We start from the raw sequence: 7,667 nt of genomic DNA, 5'->3' as shown, positions 1-7,667 counted from the left end.
CTCAAGGCACAACGTACGGTTTTTGCTCTATACTTCCACCTCGTTGTTCCGTTATCGTGTTATTAAATTCGGGATTTCTTCGAAGGGAAGTAAGGTGGAAGAAGATTAGTTCTTGGCATACGAGGTAATAATTCTCCTCTCCTAGATATATTTAAATTCATCCCGGTCATAGCTAAATTATGAGATGAGAACTACAAGATTAATTGCGGGAAATCGGATAAATTATTGTTGTTGTTGTGTGGGCTGATTTGAGGTATATTTTTGGGTCGTGTTGTGACTGGAAATTATTGGAGCAACTTAAGGATATTGTCGTTGTTATCATTGATATGTATTTTGAAGGAAAGAAAAAATTGGAGAAGTGTGTTTGATAATCGTATTCGAGCTTGTCGCTCCTTATAAAGTTTTATGAAGTTGTAATGGTATGCATGTTGTGTTGTTGAGATTTATTTGTTGTTGGGTTGTTGTGGTGATATACCAAATTGGGAGATACTAATGATATAAGGGAGATGCTGCCCGTTACGTTTTAGAATTAAGTTATCAATTGATATATACGATATACGAAAGCCTTCTTAAGTCGTGTGCATATTCTTACGATTATAGGTTTGGCATATTAATTGTGGAAGTTCGTGGTTGGACTGAGTTCTTGAATGACGGGAGGTATGTAAAGTTATCCATTCTTTCTTTTGGCATGTCCTAGACGTAAGTATGAAATGATATGAATCTTGGGGTAAATTCTATTCTCTAGTTCTGTGCATGACTTATGATTCTATATTCCTTTATTGCTATTGTCACGAGTCTACTACAGGATTGACTAATGAATGATGTATAGAAGTTCCTACTCTTAAAAAGAATGGCATGAATAGAAGCATACTCGACTTTCAAAAACTACATCACGGAAATTGACACATGTACATGAAAGCTGAAACGTTCCTTGCTATGACTTGTAATGAAAGTTGGAAAGAATTGAATATGATTATTATTCCAATACTTTAGAGCTGGTTAGTTACTTATTTATCGAGTCTCAAAAGATAAACTGCATTTATGTGGTTGCTTATTATTCTGCTCGTGCTTACCGCTATATCCTTCACTGAGTCCCGGGCCAGGACACGTTTTCGTGCGCATGCTTACTATATTATTCACCGAGTCCCTCATTAGAGGGCCGGGACACGTTATATGATGTACATATGTATTATGGAGTGTGATCAGTTGGCATCAGAGCCGGTGGTGGGGCAAACCCAATGGTGGGGCAAACCCAGTGGTGGGGCAAACCCAATGGTGGGGCAAACCCAATGATGAGGCAAAATTCCACATTGGTTTAGGCCAATCCCACATTGGTTTAGGCCAATCCCACACTGGTTTAGGCGAATCCCACATTGGTTTAGGCGAATCCCACATCGGTTAATGTCATCTCATATGGTAAGTTATGATATTATGATGTGTTACGGTATGAACATGATTATTATTCGCTTATGTCACTCAGTTCCATTATGGGCCGGATATGATACATGACATTGATATGCATGATTTGTATTTCAGGAGTAAGTATTTTGGTATTACGTTATTATGCCCACTTTCTGTACTCCTTACTTTGGTTATGACCTCGTTTTCTGTTTGCCATGCTTTACATGCTCAGTACATATTCCGTACTGACCCCCTTTCTTCGGGGGCTGCGTTTCATGCCGCGCAGGTACATACAGATGAGTAGAAGATGTTCCAGCAGGATTGGCGAGCTCCATTTCCCCCCGGAGTGTTGCCGAGTCAGAGTGCTTTTGTTATGGTATCTGGAGTTATGTTAGAGACTTTGCAGACAGTGTCGTGTGTATAAGATGTCAGTTTTGTAAGCGGCTATGTAAGCCGATGTATTATTATACTTGGTGTCACAAGTTTCATATGTTACAGATTTTATTTAATTTGAGAAAGATGAAAAGCTTTCATTATGCATTGTGTCATGATTTGAGGGCCCAGCATGATTATGAGTATTGCGAGAGTCAGCGGGTTCGCTCGGCCTAAGTAAGGGTATGACGGATATGATTTCCCATCACGCCCTATCGAAATTAGGGTCTATGATATGATTTGTATGACGATATATTTCTCTTTGAAACCGTATCTCCACCGGCGTATTTGCCGCGTGATTTTGATTTATTATCTATGCCCATATGCTTTAATACGGCTTTTGTTATCATTCGATATATTTCTCTCGTCCTATTTGCATACCGGATTTAAATACCATGCCTTTCTTCGGGCCACTTTATTCGAGCGTTTCGTACCCGCGAGTACGTACGTTGCGATCCTCCAATGAGGCCACTCTGCTATATTGGGTTGCTCATCTTTTGATCCGGAGCGACATTTGGTATATATTTTCGTCATGTTTATCCTTATGTATATTTGGACTATTTGGGTACGGCGGGGCCACTCGTCCCGTCATAAGGACATCTTGTCTGTCAGAGGGTACATGCGACATATTTTGTGGGTTAATATTTCCGTATGATTGTGTTTGTATCTGGTGTGTTGGGCGATCCCATCAGCGCGGCGCCCGTCCGCTTATGTATATGATCTTTTGTTGGCCCCGTGGCCTTTGTTGGTATTTCGTGTGCGGTGTGTTATTTTGGTTAGTTCATAAAACAAAGGAACTCTGCCGAATTTTTTTTTTTAAAAATTATCTAAATTTGAACATAGCCTTATCGGCTTCTCGTTATATATTTGATCGTTCGTTATGTTTGAGGTAGTGTTTGCTAGATATGTACGGGTGCCCGGATCGGCACTAGTCACGGCCTACGGGGTTCGGGTCGTGACAAAAGTGGTATCGTAGCGGTTTGTCCCTCGGAAAGGTCCACGCATCGTGTCTAGTAGAGTGCTGTTTTTATCGGTGTGTTGTGCACCACATCTATAAAATTTCCGGGAGGCTACGTGACATTTAGGGTGTTACCTTTCTTTGAATCTTAGATCGTGCGTTAGCCGTGTTATTAGGATGTACTCTTTTTGATCAATTGTTATGTTTTTCGATACCTCACAAGAAGACGACGAGGCCGCGCGAGGAAGAGGGCAAGGCGAAGGCGGATGAGATTAGGTCGTGGGCGCGAGGGTTACGCGGGCTCGTGCGCACAGACCAGGAACCTCGGTATTGTGCTACATTCGGAAGGGGTTCGGCCACTCCGCCCCCGGGGGGGGGGAAAGGGGCCCCCGGGCCGGGGCCCCCGGAGGGCGCTGTGCCCCCCGGGCCCCCCGGGCCCCGGGGCGGGGGGATGGGACACCGAGGGGGCCTGGGGTTTTGCCCCACCCGGGGGCGGGTCGGGTTCGGGGAGGGGGGGCCCGCGAGGGAGATAAATTAAGCCGCCTCCCGAGTTCGGGGTTCGAAAATGGCCCCTCCCAGTTTTTCGGGTCTGGTTTGGGGCCCCTGACTTTATGGGGGCGGTGCGGCCGCGCATTGAGTTTGGGCCCGGGGCTTCGGGGGCGGGTCCGTCGGGGTTAAACCCGACGGGGGGGATGTCGCCCTTTTTGGTAGAGCCCCGGGAGCCCCCCCGGGGGAGGGCCCCCCCCCCCCTTTTTGGGCCCGGGTTCGGGCGTTTTTTCCCCCTTTTTTTGCCCCCGAGTTGGGGGGGCGGGGGTTGAAGGCCCGCCCGGGGGGGGGGGCCCGGGGGGATAATATGGTTTAATTCTGCGGCTGCGATACGCACCGCCTGGTGGCGGATATGCCGATCGGATGCACCGCTATGCGTCGGGTTGGACCGTTATTTAGTTTGACGATTGCATGGCGATGGCGTCCCGCATCGATATGGATGTCGGCCCGAGCCACGAGCTTATGCTCGAGGGGGTGGAGGACGGCGTCGGGCGAGACTGGGGCCTTTTAGAGACTCCGGACGCAGAGGCCGCCCAAGCAGGGCTAGATTTACGGCAATGCCGGAGATTCCGCAGGCGGGCGACCTCGGTCGCGCGATCGGACGGACATCCTCCTCCGGGCCGGCCGGGGTACGCGATCTCTGGCGGCGATTTGATGGTGCGGGGCCATACGGAGCGGGCAGTTCCCGAGCACGGGGTTCACGGACGGGCTGAGGTTCCGGCCGGTCGAGACCACCCGTGCCCCGCGTTCTTATTGTGGGAGGTCACATCCGGAGTGCTTCTGCACACGGGGAGTTCGTTTTCTTGTGGCGGGCTGTGTGGCCATATTATGCGCGATCGTCCGACGGCGGGTGGTTCCCGGTAGTGCGGCTCGACGGACGGGATCGGCGCGGGTTCATCTCTGCTCGTTCGGACACGCCCTCCCGGGCGAGGCGCGCCGCCACCGGCGGGCCGCGGTCGGTGCCGCGGGGGTTTCGGATGCCGGCGGTCCTTCGAACCGCATATATGCATTGGCTACCCGTCGGGGACCGGGAGGCTTCGCTAATGTTGTCACGGTACATTGTTGATTTTCTCTCGATACATGTATGCCTTAATCGCATCCCCGGTTCTACGTTATCATATATCTCCCGCTGCGCTGCTAATGAAATTGGAATAATTCCCCGAGCCTATCGAGCCATTTGAAGTAGCTACACCGCAAAGGTGATTTTATTATAGCAGAGCGGGTGTATAAAAATTGTTTTGTGATTATATGTGATCGTTGTACCAAAGCCGACACTGGTAGAATTAAATATGATCGAATTTGATGTCATTATGGGTATGGGTGGTTGGCTTACGTTACGCTAATGTGGACCGAGAAAAAGGTAGTTCGTTTCCGAGTTTCCGGGGGAACCGGTCATAGAATGAGCGAGCGAATACAAATCGCCAAAGGGTAAATTTATTTCGTATCTTGAAGCGGAAAAATGATTCGGAAAGGATATATTTATCATTTTGGTTCGCGCGCACGACACTAAAGCGAAACTTCACTCTTGATCCGTTCCCCGGTTGTAAATGAATTTCCGATGTATTTCCGCACGATCTTCCAGGTCTTACCCCCGAACGGGAAATAGATTTCACTTTATAGATGCGTTTGCCGGATACCCGGCCATATACTATTCCTCCGTATAGAATGGCCCCGGCGAAATTAAAATAATTAAAGGAGCGAGGTCGAAAGATCTATCGGATAAGGGCATTTTTATCGTACAGCACGCGCTTCCGGGGAGCGCCGTATTGTTTGTAAGAAAGAAAAGATGGTTCGCTGCGAATGTGTATCGACTACCGGCAGCTGAATAAGGTAACAATAAAGAATAAATACCCTCCCCCCAGTTAATAGTCTGTTTGATCGATTGCGGGGTGCCAAAACATTTTTTCGAAGATAGACACAGATTACGGTTATCATCGAGTACGGGTGCGAAATACGATATTCAAAGATCGGCCTTCAGGACCCGGTACGGGCACTATGAGTTCAGAGTAATGTCCTTCGGATTGACTAATGCTCCGGCGGTATTCATGGATTTAATGAATCGAATATTCCGGCCATTCCTTGATATGTTCGTGATCGTGTTTATAGATGATATTCTGGTCTATTCCCGGGTCCTGTAGAAGAGCATTCGAATCATTTAAGAGCAACGCTCTTGGCACGCTTCGGCGGCAAAAACTATATGCCAAATTTTCTAAATGTGAATTACGAGTTAACCTGTGGCATTCTTGGGGCATGTTGTCGGAGCGAGAGATAGTATTCGGGTCGATACGCGGAAAATTCGTACGTAATCGGGCCTAGGCTCACCACACCGACAGACGGTACGCAATTTTTCGGGGCTAGCGGGATATTATAGAAGATTTGTGGAGAACTTTGCTTCTGTTGCGGCACCACCGACGAAGCTAACTCAAAAAGCAAGAAAATTCCGGTGGACGGATGCTCGAGCGCGAATTTCACACCTTTGAAGGGAGAGATTAATCACGAACTCCGGTCCACAGCTCTTCCAAGGAAGGACCGGACGGGTATGTTGTCTCATCGTTGGATGTACATTCTTATTGGGATAGGTTGTGTTCTGATGCAGCACGGTCGAGTCATAGCTTATGCTTCCCGGCAACTCAGACCGCACGAGAGAAATTATCCCACTCATGACCTGGAATTAGCCGCGGTAATTCATGCCTTGAAAATATGGCGGCACTATTTATATGGGGTTCACGTTGACATTTACACTGATCATAAAAGCCTCCAATATATTTTTAAGCAAAGGGAGCTGAATCTGCGACACGACATGCTCGAATTGTTGAAAGACTATGACGTTGATATTGCTCGTATCATCGGGTAAAACGAACGTCGTAGGCGGTACACTTAGTCAAAAATCCATGGGCGATCCGATTGATGTGCGATCGACAAGAAAGAATTGGTCGGTGATTTACTCGCTAGCCGACCTTGGGGTCCGTTTGGCGATTACGGTAATGCGGGGTTTGCTGCTCGAGAAATTGCTAAATCATCCATTATGGAAGAAGTAAAAACGGCCAGTTCGAAGATCCTATTCTCGTCCAATAGAGATGTGGCTCTTAATAAAGAAAAGACTCGATTTGAAATCTCTCCCACGGAGTACTATTGTGTGAAAGGCGAGTGTGTGTATCGGATGTGGCGGGGCTGCGACGGCGATTTTGGGTGAAGCCCATAATGCTCGGTATTTATTCGTCCGGTTCCACTAAAATGTATCATGATCTTAATGTTTGTATTGGTGGGACGGCATGAAAAAAGACATTGCGGTCGGCGGCCGATTGCCCAAATTGCCAAATAAGTTAAAATTGAGCATCAAAAGCCCGGCGGTTATTACGGGGAAATGCAAATTCGACTGAAGTGGGAAATTATTAACATGGATTTAAATCGCGAAGTTTACCGCGCACTCAGCAGTATGATTCCATTTGGGTTATTGTGATGGATTGACGAAATCGGCTCATTTTCTGCCGTTAGGACTACATATTAGGCCGAGGATTATGCTAGATTATATATCAAAGAAATAGTAAGGCTTCACGGAGTTCCGTATCTGTGTACCGGCGAGGCGCGCACGGCCTAATCCTCGGGAGATCATTCCGGAGGCACGGGGACTCGGGTGAGTCTTACCGCATTTCACCCTCGGAGTCGATGGACGGGCCGAGCGCACCATTCGGGCGCTAGAAGATATCTTGCGGGCTTTGTGTTATTGATTTCGGGGGCAGTACTGATGATCATTTGCCGCTTATTGAATTTGCTTATAATAATAGTTATCGTTCCGATTGTCGCGACCCATTCTCCGTGGGCGGACTGTGCCCTACCTCGGGCACCCAAACGGACTTACGAACCAAATCATCGAATACCGCGGCGATCGGATTTAACGGACATTATTTTTACCGATAGTCGAAAGCGAGATATCATACAAATGCGGTGCCCGAGCGGGCACCCGTGTCAAACATCACATCGGGAAACAAAAGGGGGGGAAGTACATCGCCCGGGCACCTCAGCAAAAATGGGCCACTGGCCAAGAGCCACGGGGGCCCCTTGGAAAGGGCGGTCGAAATCAAACGGACAAACCGAACCATATACGGGCAAGGACCCCGACCCACAAAACGGCGGCCCCCACAAATGGACAGCATTTCAGAAACTATCGGGGCGGGGCCCCCCGTCCCTGGAGCAAATATACGGGGGTACCCAAAACGAAAGTATACCAAAGTAGGGTCCGGATCGGGGGGGGGACTCCAAAACAGAATGTGTGGGCCCAAACCGGGGAATCCCCCAACCGAAACGCCCCGACCGCCCCCGGGCCCGAAAC

Source organism: Lycium ferocissimum, chromosome 4, assembly GCF_029784015.1.
Source record: "Lycium ferocissimum isolate CSIRO_LF1 chromosome 4, AGI_CSIRO_Lferr_CH_V1, whole genome shotgun sequence".
Classification (NCBI taxonomy): Eukaryota; Viridiplantae; Streptophyta; class Magnoliopsida; order Solanales; family Solanaceae; genus Lycium; species Lycium ferocissimum.
Note: the sequence above shows the minus strand (reverse complement) of the source record.